Source organism: Ursus arctos, chromosome X (genome assembly GCF_023065955.2).
Source record: "Ursus arctos isolate Adak ecotype North America chromosome X, UrsArc2.0, whole genome shotgun sequence".
In the NCBI taxonomy this organism is placed as follows: Eukaryota; Metazoa; Chordata; class Mammalia; order Carnivora; family Ursidae; genus Ursus; species Ursus arctos.
Window position 1 is genome coordinate 113344372 of NC_079873.1, and position 17213 is coordinate 113361584.

Genomic DNA, 17213 nt, shown 5'->3' on the forward strand with positions numbered 1-17213 from the left:
AATTCATAAAAATGGAAACAGAGTAAAGATACATTTGGAACAAAAAAATGTAAAAGAAGAGAACAACATATATTTATAATAAAGGCTAGTAGGCAGTATTTTTGGGGTCGCTCTTGAAAGAAATTTTTGTTGCATAAAAACTTCTGAAAAATTCAAGTCTAGAGGAACCCTGCTTTGTTGTTGTTGTACTCTAATTCCTGTGTACAAGGGTTCATTAGGTGTAGATGCCATGCCCTTATGATAAGAAAAAAGAAGGAAGGCGCTAACCTTTATTGAATATGTACTCTGGAAAAGGTGCCTAAATAAGTTTATAAAATTCCCTTCAGTGGAGTGCCTGGGTGGCTCAGTCGGTTAAGCATCTCCCTTTGGCTCAGGTCATGATCCTGGGGTCCTGAGATGGAGCCCCACATTGGGTTCCATGCTCAGCAGGGAGTCTGCTTCTCAACTTCTCCCTCAGCTGCTCCCCCTGCTTGTGCTTTTTTTTCTCTCTCTCTGTCAAATAAATAAATAAAATCTTTTAAAAAATCCCTTGAACAAACCAGCAAGGTAGATTTTGTTCATTTTATATATGAGGAAGCTGAAATGCAAAGAGATTTTAGTAAATTATTGAAGTTCACATAGCAAGTCAGTTGCATTTCTAGAATTCAAACCCACATCTGTCTGATTTCAAAGAGTCTTTCTGATGCTCCCATACTACCTTCATTTTTTTAAATGTGCCCAAGAGAGGGATTTGGAGCTCCCCTAGAAAGGTAGTATGTGATATAAAGTTGTATTTCTTCATACACAACTAGCCTTAGAATATAAGTTTTGGTTCCTGATGCCTGGAAATTTTCATACTAGTCCAAGGTCATCTTCATTCATAACTCTTCAGGTATATGATGTTGACTCCCCTTGAGACAAGGCTTGTCAAGCATGCAGACTGGTATAGCAAAAAGAACCTGGAGTTGGAATCAGTCCTGAGTTCCAAAATTAGTTTCATAGTTTGATTGTCTGTATCATTGGGCAAGTTTCTTAGGTTCTCTGAGCTTTACTGCACCCTATTTAATTCTCTTTTTCAATCTCCCTTCTTCCTGATCTCATTTATACATATACATAAGAGGCATCTGACTTCTTATCTCTGGTTTATCCCTTGTGTGTGTTAAATATCACCACCCACCATAATTATGTGTAACAGTCCTCATCCAAACTGTGGCCTAAAGTTATCATTTATTCTCAGGAATCTGTAGGTTGCCTGGGTGTCTCTGCTTCAGTGGTATAGCAGCTGGGGAAGTTCTGCTCAATGGGTTTCCTTCTGGAGCCCAGGTTGAAGGGTGAACATGAACAGCTATCCTGAGGACTTTCTTTTCATGGTCATTGCAGAGGCACAGGAGGGCAAGCAGAAGCATGTGAGAGTCCTCTTAAGTTATAGGGCATACTGTTAATTCTGCCCTATTCTCTTGGCCAAAGCAAATCAAAAAGCCAAGCTCCAAAGCAAGGGGCAACAGTGTACCTTTTGCATGCATCAATAGCAAAAGTGTGGATACAGGGGAAGGTGAAGAATTGGGGTTGATGAGTCAATCTGTCACCCTCTGAAACTATTTGAAACTTTCTTCATCTTTCTCAAGCCTATTTTTCTACTTCGTGAGGAATAAACTCTTTCAATTTCCTCATTTCCCACTTAGAAGTCTTTTGTATCCAAACTTACCAGCCATTTTCTCTTTTCTTCCATTCTCAGAATAAGATAATGTCATTCAACCTGTGCTTTGAATTTCCTTCCCTTTTCCTGCCTCTGGGAATCATCAATTATCTTTTCTTTTCCCCACATACTCAACTTAGACTTTTCTGTTTTCTCTTTCTTTTAAAATGCTAGTTTTCCCACTCTTAAACAAAAAACAAAAACAAAAAAAAGTTTACTTGACCGATATTTTCCCTTTCCTTCCTTTCTCATACAAGCTTCTAGAAAGTGTCAATTTCACTTTTTCATTGCATTCACTCCTCAGCATACTGAAATCTAGCTTCTGCTCCCACCACTCTACTGATAATGTTCTCTCAAATGTCACTGTGGATTATTCCTTTCCTGAAACACTCTTCCTTGGTTTACATAAAATTACTCTCTTCCTATTCTCCTCTTATATCACTGCATGCTTTTTCTCAGTTTCTTTCACTGAATCTTCTTCCTTGCCTGTTTTTAAAATGTTATTTCCTAAGTGTCCACTGACGGATGAATGGATAAAGAAGAGGTGGTTTACACACACACACACACGTGCGCACACACACACACACAGTGGAATATTACTCAGCCATAAAAAAGAATGAAATCTTGCCATTGCCAATGATGTGAATGGAACTAGAGGCCATTATGCTAAAGTGAAATAAGCCAGACAGAGAAAGACAAATACTGTATGATTTCATTTATATGTGGAATCTGAAAAACAAAACAAGTGAACAACCTACACCAACAACAATAACAACAAAGAGAGAAACAGACTCAAAAAATAGAAAACAAACTGATGGTTGCCAAAGCAGAGGAAGGTGAGAGGATGGGCCAAATGGATGAAGGGGATTAAGAGGTACAAACTTCCAACTATAAAATAAGTCTTAGGGATGAAAAGTACAGATTGGGAATATAGTCAATAATATTGTAATGTACTTTTTATGGTGAGTATTTTATAGTACATATAATTGTTGAAGCAAAAATAAAACAAGATGTTGTTTCCACAGTCCTCATCTTATTCATTATCTTTTCAACAAATTATCTAATATTCACCAGGTTTTATCTATCTTTATCTTAAGAGCACACTTCTAAATTCCAGGTATCTCCAACTGAATATAATATAGATAACTAAAACCAAATCCAACCATTCTGAATTCACTACTTCCTACATAACACACATTTACTCTTACAGGTCATAGAGGGTTAATGTTGCCAGTTTTTGTCACTCAGTCTTCCAAATAAAACCTGGCACTCATCCTTGCTTTCTCCTTTTTCATCTGTCCATATCCAGCCCATTACCAAGTTAGATCAAACTGAAATCAAGCCTTCACTACCCCTGCCATAGTTTATCATTTTTGAGGTTTTTTTATGGTTGGTTGTTTTATTGTTTTGGACAGGGGCTATTTCAGTAGCTTTCTAATTGGTCTCTCTCCATTTGGCCTTTACAGGTAACATTTTTATCATTGAGCGCCTACTACAGTATTTGATACACATTAGGTGTTCAGTGTGAGTTAGATCTTTCTCTCTCATCCTCAGAGCAAACTCATAGCACTAGGCTTGACCCAAAATGAAACTCACCCTGTGACTTGATGACTTGTTGACTCTTGAGAAAAGGTTCATTTGGAAGTGAAAATTAGATTTGTTTCTGGCATCTCTGGTCTCCCATTTACTTTTTGGACCTTGTCTTCTTTGCTTGGATTTCAGAGTACTTACCTGGGGTAGGATATGATTAACACCATCAGGATGATTAAGCTGAAGGAGAGGAGATCCTAAAAGTTCTCATTACCAAAAAAATAGTGTGTGAGGTGATGGATGTGTTAATTGACCTTATTATGGTATCATTTTGCAATATATACATATAACAAATCATCACATTATACACCTTACACTTATGCAATGTTATATGTCAATTATATCTCAATAAAGCTGGAAAAATCAGTGCTGTGTATAACAAACTAATGAGTTAGTTATTAGTTTTAGTTGCCAGGGAATTTTCTTCATGGAAAAGTACATTAAACATGGCTCTTTCAGAAGGATTAGTGTTTCAAAGCTTCCAAAGCCTTAAACTAAAGGAGAAATTCTCTAATAAAAGAATGTAGGGACTCAGTAATTGATTAATGGAATTGTTTATGGATGATATTGGGGGTGCCCCGAAATCATAGCCATCTCCATGGCCTCCCATTCTCAGGCTGGCTCTGTACCTTGTTAAAAGTTACTGCTATAAACAGTGATTATTTAACAGTCTTCTCTCCTGTTTGGAGAGTAAGGTGGATTGCAGTGGTAGCTCAAGTGCCTTCTGCCATCAGGTTCAGATGGAGTTCAGTTTCCTCCAGTGGCTCCCAAATTGTCTTTTTTTTAATTAGTCAGTTAATACCCATATCACTATTGGTGGATTACAATAAAATATCACTGACAATAATTTCTAAACAAATTGGAATGTGAAGGTGAATTTGATTGTGAATCTAGACTGTATTTGAATTAATTTGTAAAATAATAGTGTGTAGTACAGCAACATCAATTCTGAACATATAATCATGAAATTCAGTGACCCTGAACAAAGATGATTTTGGAAAAATTAGGTTACATAAAAAAATAGTAATGACTAGTGGATAAAATTTATATGCTGCTAATTTTGGCTACTGATTTAAAATTTGAAATGGCAGCAAATAGCATTGTTATCTTCATTTTGTTTTCTCAAATAAAAGAATAAGTGAGAAGCTACATTGATTTATGAAGCATGCTGAAATAATTGCTAACAGGATGCTTATACTGCTTTCTTAAAGCTCAAAAGAAAAGATCTCCCCTATCATGAAAGATATTTTAAAGTGAATTTGTACCATGGTTTGTTCTGTCTGCTTTTTTCCATCAAGTTTTTGTCAAAGCCTCTTCTCTTGTTTTATCCATGGCCTCCTCTTGTTGGCAGAGTTGGAAAAGAGAATCTTTATTTGCTTTTTTTGTTTGTTTCAAGTTTTTGTTTGAATTCCTCCTTGTTAACATACAGTGTAATATTAGTTTCAGGTGTATAACATAGTGAGTCAACACATCCACACATCACTGGTGCTCATCATGACACATGCCCTCCTTATTCTCCATCACCCATTTAACCCATCCTCCACCCACCTCCCCTCTAGCAACCCTCAGTTTGTTCTCTATTGTTAAGAGTCTTGTTTTACGGTTTGCCTCTCTCCCCACCCCCCATGTTCATCTGCTTTGTTTCTTAAATTCCACATATGAGTGAGATCATATGGTATTTGTCTTTCTCTGACTGACTTATTTTGCTTAGCATAATACTGTCTAGCTCCATCCACATCATTGTCATTGCAAATGTCAAGATTTCATTCTTTTTTATGGCTGAGTAGTATTCCATTGCATGTATATACCACATCTTCTTTATCCATTCATCAGTTGATGGACATTTGGGCTCTTACCATAATTTGGCTATTGTTGATAGTGCTGCTATAAACATCAGGGTGCACGTGTCCCTTTTTTGTAGCCTTCGGGCAAATACCTCGTAGTGCAATTGCTGGATTATAGGGTAGTTGAACAAAGATACGAAGCTGCTCTTTGAGAATTCATTTCAAGTCAGTCTTTACACAAGTAAACCAATTTCATTACCACAAAATGATAACTTAGCCAGAGGCAGAATTAAAATTAGGTAACCAAGTTTGATCAGCAACTTCAAATATTTTTTAATGTAAATTTCTCTTTTTCTTTTCTGGGATTCCAAAAAAAAACGCATATCAGAAGACTTGATATTGTCCCTAACTCATATGTCTCTGTTCATTTTTTTGGCTCTTTCTCTTCTCTGTGCTTTAGTTTGTAGAGTTTCTATTGCTATGCCTTCTATTTTACTGATCTTTATTTCTGCAGTTTCTAATTCATTATTAATGCCATCCAGTGTATTTTTAAATTTCATGTATTGTTTTTCATATCTGGAATTTCCATTTGGTTCTTTTTTTTTTTTAAGATTTTATTTATTCGACAGAGATAGAGACAGCCAGCGAGAGAGGGAACACAAGCAGGGGGGAGTGGGAGAGGAAGAAGCAGGCTCCTAGCGGAGGAGCCTGATGTGGGGCTCGATCCCATAATGCCGGGATCACGCCCTGAGCCGAAGGCAGACGCTTAACCGCTGTGCCACCCAGGCGCCCCATCCATTTGGTTCTTATTTATAGTTTTAATATGTCTCTACAACTCTCAAAATCATAGGACTACCTATATAATCTAACATTTCAGTTTAACCATTAGTTACAAATTGTTTTGTACTCTGGGTTTTGTATTCATTTTTGAGTTTGAATCTTAGTAATCATTTTACCAAGAGAGCCTAGTTAGATCTCTGTGGTTAGTTCATATCCTTCCTAGCACTTGCACTTTTCCTTCATACCACTCATCAGTGCTGTAAATAATATACATTTGGGTGCAATTTAATTAACATCTATCTTGTTAAGTAGATTGTATGAACGTCTCTCTTTATCATCAGTCATATATTTTCAGCACTTGGGGCATTGTAGTACCTGGCATATTGTTTGCATTCAAATATTTCAACAATGCTTCCAGGAAACTGAAAGACTTAGAATGAATACTCAAATATTGTCTATTTAAAGCCTTCAGATAAAAAAAAAAAAGCCCCAGAGCTAATGGTATATAACCTCACATATAATAATCAGGACCATCATGGATCATTTTTGTAACTTTTCAGAGCTTGAAAGTTATAATTTGTAAAAGTATTGTAAGGCATATCTCTAACTTATTTATTGATTTTGTCGTTTGTGAAATATATTCCTCTCAATTAAAAAAACAAACAGCCATAACATACTGTATAATGTATTAATAATCATACTTTCAATTGATATTTGAAGAATACACAGAATCTTAATTTTCTCTCATTTTAAACTGGGAAAAATATAACTTCCTTCTCAGGAAATCAATAAAGGTATTATACCAACTAATTAGTTTGTATTTTAGTTGACCAGGCCAAAGTTTAGACTTTAGGAATTGCCAGTAAAGCCATTTTTATAATGATGCCAATGTCATTACCACCACCCTGCCAGCACTGCCACTTACTGAATATCTGTTAATGATCAAGTCAGTAATATATCTATATATACTATCTTGAATCATTAAACATTCCTACCTGATTGGTATGGTTATCTCCTTTTTCTAGTAATGGAGAATGAGACTTCGAGTAGCGAGTCACTTGCCCAAGATCACACAGCTGGTAAGTGTCCAAGTTGGTGTTTAAATCCATGACCACGGCTTACAAGTATTGGCTTTTATTTTATTCCATTAACATGTTCATAACATAAAATGTACCATTTTAACCATTTATAGTCTATAATTCAGTGATACCTAGTACATTTAGAATGTTGTACAACCATCACTACTACTTAGTTTCAAAACATTTTCATCACCTCAAAATAAAACCCTATGCTCATTTAGCAGTCACTTCTCATTCCCTCTCAATTGATTTTTGAGTATTGATTATGGACTCTGCAATTCTGCTACAATTGTTTATTTGCTCTACATTTTTTGTGAATGAATTTTAAAGGAGTGTCTCCATATGATCATGTCACCTGTGAACAGAGCTAGTTTGACTGCTTCCTTTCCAGTTTGAATGACTTTCTGTTTCTTGCCTAACTTCTCTGGCTAGAATTATCTATTCAGTATTGCGTAGCAGTGGTGAAAGTTGGCATCCTTGTATTATACTGACCTTAGAGGGAACACTTTCAGTCTTTCACTCTTGAGTCTGACAGTATGTGAGTTCTCCACGGTGCCTTTATCATGGTGAGAAAATTCCCTTTCTTTTTCTACTTTGCTGAGTATTTGTGTTATGAAAGAATGCACAATTTGGTCAAATGCTTTCTTTTCATCAGTTGAGATGACCATGCATTTTTTTCATTTATTCAATTGACATGGCTTATTAAATTGAGTGCTTTTTATATTTTGAAATATTAAATACCTCACTTTCATTCTCACAATAAACCCTGGTTTGACATGTTGTATAATCCTTTTGATATGCTGCTGGATTTGGTTTGCTAGTATTTTATTGAGGAAATTTGTGTCTATATTCGTAAGGGATATTGGCCTCTAGTAGTTTTTGTTTGTTTGTTTTTACTATGATGTGTTTGTCTGGCTTTAGTGTGAGGGTAATGATGGCTTCCCAGAATGTGGGAGACTGAAGACCTAAGAGCGGGAACCCATGAAAGGCCTGAGACCTAAAACACAAGGTGTAAGACCTGAGATAAAAACCTTAGCTTGAAGATCTAAGATCCAAGGATGGAAGGCCCTATACACGCATAAAGACTCGGGACTCCAGCCACTCTAGATGAACAGAAGGCCCAAGAGAGAAAGATATCTCAAGGCTAAATTAGGTGGGAAGCTGGAAGCCCATGACCCAAAATCCAGGAAGGATAGAAGCCCTAAAACCAAAGGAAATCCCAAGTTGAAAATGCTAAATCCCAGACTCTTGGACATTTTCATTTCTCCCTTTCCTGTTCTCATGTGTCCATTGAAGCCCACTTCTTTTGAGATGCTTTTATTGATGTTGCTGTTACCTTAAGGAAACATATCTTTAGGTTGTCAATATTATGCCAGGGCCAGTCTTAAGCCAATTTTGATCAGTTTTGAGCCATTTATTGAGTGTTTGTTTTTTAATTTCCATTTCTCTTCACCTCCACTCCACTTGAGAGAGACATTTAGGTAACATTGTATTTCAGACTTCCCTTTTCCTTAGAAGCTCTAGGCTTATGAGAAAAGGAAAGCATCAGGCTGATGGGGAGTGGGGGGAGTTATAGACTGTCTGGAGAAAATGTGAAGAGATGTTCCAGGCCAATGACAAGAATTAGACAAGAAATACCCAGATGTGCCAGCCTGTTGAGAAGCACCAGCCAGCAACACCTTACTTCTTTGAGCTTGGTTTCTGGCATCCTCAGACTACCATTACTGATAAGAATAAGAGAACAATGCTATCATCATCTGATTTTTATGGAATAGTGAAACTGTGAACACATCCATTTTTAAAGGAAATGGCTTTGTCTCTACCCTTCTACCCAAAAGGGAATCTATGCCTAATGCTCTGATAAATGGGAAGATACACTTTGACTTGGGAACTGATGTGAAATGCAGAATCTTTGAGCTGTGAGTGTTTTGAAGATTGAAAAATCTTGCTCAGCATGGGCGACCACCAAAAGCAATCTAAAGCCATCTGCATGTCATAATTGAGACAAACTGGGGAATGTGTTGTCTGATGTCGAATAAAATGTACTGTTTTGAAAGAAAAAAGAATGAGTTAGGAAGTATTCACTTCTACCTTTTGGAAGAGTTTGAGAAATATTGGTGTTAATACTTGAAAATTTTGTAGAATACTCATTAGTAAAGTCGTCTAGTCCTGGCCTTTTTTTGTGTGTGCTCTTTGGTTGCTGATTTAATCTGTATATATTATACATCTATTCAAATTTTCTTTTTCTTCTTGAGTCCATTTTGGGAAGTTGTGTGTTTTTAGGATTTTGAGTCTTCCCTCTTTTTCTCTTAGTCTTGATAATGATTTGTCAATTTTGTTAATCTTTTCCATGAACAAGCTTTTTGTGTAATTGATTTTTCTCTATGTGTTTCTGTTCTCTATCCCATTAATCTCTGCTCTGATCTTTATTTTCTTCCTTCTGCAATTTTTGGGTTTAGTTTGCTCTTCTTTTTTTAGTCTCTTCAGGAGTAGAGTTAGGTTGAATATATGCATTTATAGCTAAAAGTTTCCCTTTGAGCACCACTTTCTTTGCATCCCATAAATGTTGGTATATTGGGTTTTCATTTTCATTTGTCTCAAAATATTTTCTAGTTTCTCTTGTGATTTCTTCCTTGACCTATTGGTTATTTAAAAATGTGTTGTCTAATTTCTACATATTTCTGAATTTTTCAGTTTTCCATCTGCTGTTGAGAGGATAGTTTGCATGATTTCAATCTTTTAAAATTAATTTGAACTTTATAACCTAAAATAGTCTATTCTGGAGAGTGTTCTGTGTGCACTTAAGAAAAGCGTGTATTCCATTCTTGTTGGGTGGAATGTTCTGCATATTTTTCTTAAGTATGACTGGTTTATTGTATTGTTCAAGTCCTTTGTTCCCTTATTGATCTTCTGTTAGTTGTTCTATCCACTATTGAAAATAGAGTATTGAAGTCTCCACATATTATTGTACAACTTTCTGTTTATCCCTTCAATTCTGTTATTCTTGCTTCATATATTATGGGGCTTTGTTGTCACACATGTATATATTTATAATTGCTATGTCTTCTTGATGGATTGACTCTTTTATCTATATGTAATGTCCTTCTTTGTCTCTTGTAACAGTTCTGACTTAAATTGCATTTTGTCTGATATTAATATAGCCATCCCATCTTTCTTTTTTTTTACTAATATGCATGTAATATAATTTATACTTATTTTACTATCATCCTATTTGTGTCTTTCAGTCTAAATTGAATATCATGTAGTCAGCATGTAGGTAGATCTTTTTGCATCCATTCTGCCAATCTCTATTCTTTAACTGGAAAATGAACCATGTCTCCATTTAAAGTAATTACTAGTAAGGAAAGGCATACTTCTACCACTTTGCTTTTTGTTTTCTATACATCTTATAAATTTTTGTTCCTCTATTCCTCCATTGTAGCCTTTCTTTTGTGTTTAATTGATTTTCATAATGTACTGTTTCTGTTATCTTCCCAAGTATATTAAAAGATGCTCAATATCACTAATTATCAAGGAAACGCAGATCATCACTTCACACCTATTAGGATGACTATTATCAAAAAGTCAAAAGATGATAAGTCTTGGCAAGGATGTGGAGAAAAGAGAACCCTTGTGCATTGCTAGTGGAAATGTAAATTGGTACAGCCATTATAGAAAACAATATGGAAGTTCCTCAAAAAATTTAAAATAGAACTGCCATTTGATCCAGCAACCCTCTTCTCAGTATAGATCCAAAGGAAATAAAATCACTATCTCAAAGAGGTATCTGTACTCCTGTGTTTATTGCAGCATTATTCCCAGTAGCCAAGACATGGAAACAACTTAAATTTCTGTAGACAGATGAATGAATAAAGAAAATGTGGTATAGATATAAATGGGATATTATTTAGTCATAAAAAAAGAAATCCTGCCATTTGCGACAACACAGATGCATCTGGAGAACATTATGCTAAGTGAAATAAGCCAGACACAGAAAGACAAATATTGTGTGATCTCACTTCTGTGTAGAATGTAAATAAATAAAATAAAATAAAATAAAATAAAATAAAATAAAACAAAATAAAATAAAGCTGAATTCATAGTAACAGAAAGTGGGAGGTGGTGGAAAAGGAAAGATTAGAAAAAAAGTAGGATAGTGGTTTCTGGGGACCAGGGGAAGAAAGTCATAGGTAGTTATTGTTTTAGAGGTTCAGAGTTTCAGTTTTGCAAAATGAAGAGTCTGGAGATGGATGGTAGTGATGGTTGCACGACAATATGGTTGCACTTAATATCAGTGAACTGTATACTTAAAAATGGTTAAGATAGTAAATTTTATATCACATGTATTGTACCACAACAAAAGATCTTAAAAAGAAATTTTTTCCGTTTCATCCAGTTTGTCAAATTTATTGCCCTAGAATTATTCCTGGTATTTCCTACTATCTCTTTTATTTTGTAGAATTTGTAGCGATGGCCACTCTTTTGTTCTTGATACTGGTAATTCGTGTTTTCTTTCTTTATCTTTTTCAGTCCAGCAAGAAAGAGGCTTATTGATTTTATTGATATTTTCAAAAAACCAGATTTTGGTGTCATCAATTTTTTTTGTTATTTTTTCAATTTTTAATTGATTTTGCTTTTTTTCTATGATTTCCTTCTATCATTTTACTTTGGCTTTAATTTCCTCTTCTTAATTAAAAAAAAAATTTAGGTGGGAACTCAAATCCCTGATATTAGATCTTCCTTATTTTCCAATATGATTATTGGAAGCTATAATTTTCCCTCTAAGCACTACTTTAACACTACCCCACAAAGGTTATTATAATGTATTTTTATTATTACTCCTTCAAAATAGTGTCTAAATTCTCTTGGGATATTTTCTTTGTCTCTTGTATTATTTAGAACTACATTGTTTATTTTCCAAGTATTTGATGTTTTCCTAGTCATGATATTATTATTGATTTCTAATATAATTTATTTGTGCTAAGAGAACAGATTCTATATTAGTTCAGTCTTTTAAAAGTTATTTAGACTCTTTTGTTTTATTTTTTTTTAAAGATTTTTTAAATTTATTTGACAGAGAGAGAGACAGCCAGAGAGAAAGGAACACAAGCAGGGGGAGTGGGAGAGGAAGAAGCAGGCTCCCAGTGGAGAAGCCTGATGCGGGGCTCGATCCCAGAACTCCAGGATCACGCCCTGAGCCAAAGGCAGACGCTTAATGACTGAGCCACCCAGGTGCCCCTATTTAGACTCTTAAAAGAATAGATTGTGGTTAACATAGCATGTTCTCTTGAAAAGAATGTGTTATCCTGTCATTGCTGGGCACAGTGCTCTGTAAATATAAATGAAGTCAATGTCATTGATAGTGTTGTAAAGAACTTTTATGTCATTAGTTTTTTGCTGTTCGTTTAGTTGTTCTATCAAATTCCAGGAGATGAGTGTGTTGAAAAATCCAACTATGAATGCAGAATTGTCTATTTTCTACTAATTTCTGTCCATTTTTCCTTCACAGTTTTGAAACTTTGTTAATAGATGCACAGTCATCTATTATAGTTATATCTTCCTGGTAAATTAACATATTATTATGAAATATTTCTTTAGTTCTAGTACTACTTTTTATCTTGAAATCTATCTTATCTGATATTAATGTAACGACTCCCTGATTCTAATCCTTATTCTTTGCATAGTGTATCTTTTCCCATCCATTTACTTTCTTTTTTTCCTTCCATTTATTTTCATTCTATATTTGTCCTTATATGTAAAATGTGTCTCTTTTAGAAAGTATATAAATGTGCCTTTTGAGATTTTATTTTTATTTATTTATTTATCTGACAGAGAGAGAGAGACAGCCAGTGAGAGAGGGAACACAAGCAGGGGGAGTGGGAGAGGAAGAAGCAGCCTTCCCAGCGGAGCAGGGAGCCTGATGTGGGGCTCGATCCCAGGGCCCTGAGATCACACCCTGAGCCCAAGGCAGACGCTTAACGACTGAGCCACCCAGGCACTCCATAAATGTGCCTTTTAAAAAAAAATCTGTTCTTCCAGTTTTCCTTTTAATTGGGGTGTTTAGTCTACAAATATTTAATGTAACTGTTGATATCGGTGAATGTTATAGGCTAAATTGTGTCCCCTCAAAATTCATATATTGAATTCCTAACACCCAGTACCTCAGAATGTGACTGTATTTGGAGATAGGGTCTTCCTAGAGATAACTAAATTAAAATGAGGTCATTAGGATGGGTTCTAATCTGATATGACTGGTATCCTTATAAGAAGGGGAAATTAGGGGGAGCCTGGGTGGCTCAGTTGGTTGAGCATCTGACTGTTGGTTTCAGTTCAGGTTGTGATCTCATGGGTGGTGAGATCAATCCCTGCGTGGGCCTCTGCGCTCAGCAGGGAGTCTGCTTGAAGATTTTCTCCCTCTACTCCTCCCCCTGCTTTCACTCTCTCTCTCTCTCAAATAAATAAATAAATCTTTAAAAAAAAAAAGAAGGGGAAATTAGGACACAGACATGTACAGAGGGAAGACCACATGAAGACACAGGAAGGAGATGCCATTTGCAAGCAGAGAGAAACCTTAGTAGAAACAACCCTGCTGACATCTTGATCTCAGACTTCTAGTCTCTAGAACAGTGAGAAAATACATTTCTGTTGTTTTAGCTACTGAATCTGTGCTACTTTGTTCTGACAGTGCTAGCAAACTAATATAGTGAGTTTGAATCTACCGGTTTACTCTTTTTTCCGTGTTCTTTGCTTTCTTGTTCTTCAGTCACTCCTTTCCTGCCTTCTAATCAGATTAACTATATTTTCAGGATTGTGTTTTACTATTCTTATTGGGTTGTTAGCTAGACTTCTTTGCATATTTTTAGTTTATTCTAGAAATTTCAGTATACATCCTTCACTTCCCACAGTTCATTTTCAGTTAATATTATACCACTTTACATAAAATATAAAAACATTCCAACAGGCTAGGGCCACATACACCACTCCTTCCTTTATTTTAGAGTTATTATATGTGTTAAATCTACTTACATCAAACACCACAGGGTAATACTGTATATTTTCCTTTCAATAGTCATACATATCATAAAGAATTAAGAGGGAGAGAAAAGCCAAAATGATAGTCTTTTGCATGTACTTTGACATTTACCATTAAAGATGTTCTTTATTCTTTTTTTGAAATTGTTACTTTCCATCTGGTATAATTTCCCTTCAGCCTGGATAATTTTTACCGGTATTTTTTTTAGTAGATCTGCTGGTGATGAATTCTTTTTGTTTCCTTTTCTTGGAAAATCCCTTTATTTTGCTTTCATTCTTGAAGGATATTTTTGCTGAATATAGAATTTTATACAGACATTTTCTTCCTTTCAGTATTTTAAAGATGTTCCATCTGTTCTCGCCTCCCTTGTTTCTGATCAGAAGTCAGTTTTTAATCAGATCATTGTTCCCTTGTATGCAATTCATCATTTTTCTTTTACTATTTTAAGCTTTGTTGTTTGTAATTAGTTTTCAACAGTAAGACTATTATGTGTTTTCTCATGGGCTTCTTCATGTTTATTCTGCTTTGTTTTCTTGAAGCATCCTGTATATGTAAAATTTTGCTTGTCAGCCTTTATTTCCTTTTTCTTAAAGATTTATTTATTTATTTGAGAGAGAGAGAGTGAGAGAGCGCACATTGGGGGCACAGAGAGAGAGGGAGAGAGAGTCAAACAGGCTCCGTGCTCAGCGTGGAGCCCCACATGGGACTCAGTCTCACAACCCTTAGATCATGACCTCCGCCAAAACCAAGAGTCAGATGCTTAACCGACTGTGCCACCCAGGTGCCCCAGCCTTTATTTCTTCAAGTAATTTTTTCTGTCTCATTCTCTCTCCTTTGTTCTGGAGTGTCGATTATACATATGCTGGAAAGTTCAGTATTATCCATTAGTTAACTGAGGTTCTATTTATTTTTAAAATTTCCTCTCTCTTTATCCACATTGAATAATTTTTTTCCTTCTTTTGATGGTTAAGATCACATGTATTGGGACACCTGGGTGGCTCAGTCACTTAAGCGTCTGCCTTTGGCTCAGGTCATGATCTTGGGGTCCTGGGATCGAGTCCCACATCAGGCTCCCTGCTCAGCAGGGAGCCTGCTTCTCCCTCTGCCTGCTGCTCTCCCTGCTTGTTGTCTCTCTTTTAAAAAAATCACATGTATATTCTTTTGCATATATTTGGAATTTTTAATTATGACATATTACACATAAAATCCACCATAAAAAATGAACAAAGAAGAGAAATTTTTTACTAAGTATTCTAAGCATTCTATTATTACACAAGAGTAGTCCTTAATAATATATTTTCTTTTTTCAAGTTTTTTTTAATTGAAGTATAAATATAACATGGAGTATTATATTAGTTTCAGGTGTACAATATAATGATTCAACAATTCTGTGCATTTACTCAGTTCTCATCATGATAAGGGGACTCTTAATCCCCTTCACCTATTTCACCCTTCTCCCCACCCACCTCCCCCTGGCAACCACCAGTTTCTTCTCTGTATTTAGGACTCTGGTTTTTTTGTATGTCTCTTTTTTAATGTGTTTGTTCATTTGTTTCTTCAATTTCACATAGGAGTGAAATCATATGGTCTTAGTCTTTCTATGACTGACTTATTTCACTTAGCATAATACACTCTAGGTCCATCCGTGTTGCAAATGGCAAGATCTCATTCTCTTTCATGGCTGAATAATATTCCATTATATATATACCACATCTTTTTTTTTCATTCATCTATGGTGGGCACTAAGGTTGCTTCCATACTTTGGCTATTGTAAATAATGCAGCAATAAACATAGGGGTGCATATATCTTTTTGAATTAGTGTTTTTGTATTCTTTGGGTATATACCCAGTAGTAGAATTACTAGATCATATGGTAATTTTATTTTTTAATTTTTTTGAGGAAGCTCCATACTGTTTTCCACCATGGCCACACTGAATAATTCCTGTTGATTTATTTTATGGTTCACATATACCTTTCTGTCATCTCCATTTACCTGTCAGATCCATCAAGTGAAGTTTTTAAATTTCAGATTCTCTGGCCAGAAAGACTATGATTTTTCTATTAGTGCTTCCACCACTTTATGCATCACACATGTAGCTGCACTTAATCTCAGGATAAAATACACGAAAGGAGGAACTTCATACAGCTACTCACCTCTTTTCTGAGAATATACTTCTTACCGGAATCTGTCTGCTTCTGTTGACACTCTTGTACCTTCATGCAGTTGCTTTCTATATTGAGTCAACATTTTATAATTATTTTCTGCAGGGGACTTTGGGAGTGTCTGAGTCTGTCAACAGAGAAATCAGAAATCCTCCAGGTGGTTTTTATTTGACTAAAGTGTGGGGTTTGAGTGAGTAATGGCGATAAACTGAGAATATGCAGTTGAAGTTTTATTGTGAAAATTCCTTGAATATCAGCTTGAGGAGTTTGTGCTTAATTTCGAAGTTAACAAGGAGTAATCAGAGCATGGGAAGCTGGCGGTATGTTCTTTAAAAATACCTATCTTAGGGGGCGCCTCGGTGGCTCAGTCAGTTAAGTGTCTGACTCTTCATTTCGGCTCGGGTCATGATCTCAGGGTTATAAGATCGAGCCCCACGTTGGGCTCTGCACTGTGCATGGAGCCTGCTTAGGATTCTCTCTCTCCCTCTCCCTCTGCCCCTCCCCTCACTCTCTCTCTCTGTCAAAAAAAGAATACCTATTTTAGTAAGCTTGGGCTGATAAAATACCATTGAATGGGTGACTTATAAACAACAGAAATGTATTTCCCACAGTTCTGGAGGCTGGAAGCTCAAGATCAGGTGGCCAGTATGGTCAGGTTCTATAGAGAGCTGCTTACTTCTCCTTGTATCCTTACATGGGGATATCAGAGTGAGCTACCTTTCTAGCCTCTTCTTACAAAGCCACTAATCCCATTCAGTTCCACCCCCATGACATAATCCCCTTGCAAAGTCCCCCCAAAATACCATCACATTGGAAGGGTTTCAACTTATGAATTTGGATGGGGGGTGGGCACAAACATTCAGTCCATAGCAATACCTGTATGTTGAACTTAATTAAAATAGTACACAAAAAAATCATTTGTGAGAATAGATATGTTTAGAAAAAGTTTCTGTATGGATATGTCTTTTCCCAAAGTCTGTGAAGAGATTTCAAAGAGAAACACAGAGGAATTACAAAACACACTTTCCTTCCTCCTAGGGTAAGCAGCTCTGAGGTGGGAGCAACAGGTGGCCAGCACATTGAAATTCAGTAACTGACTTTCAATTTC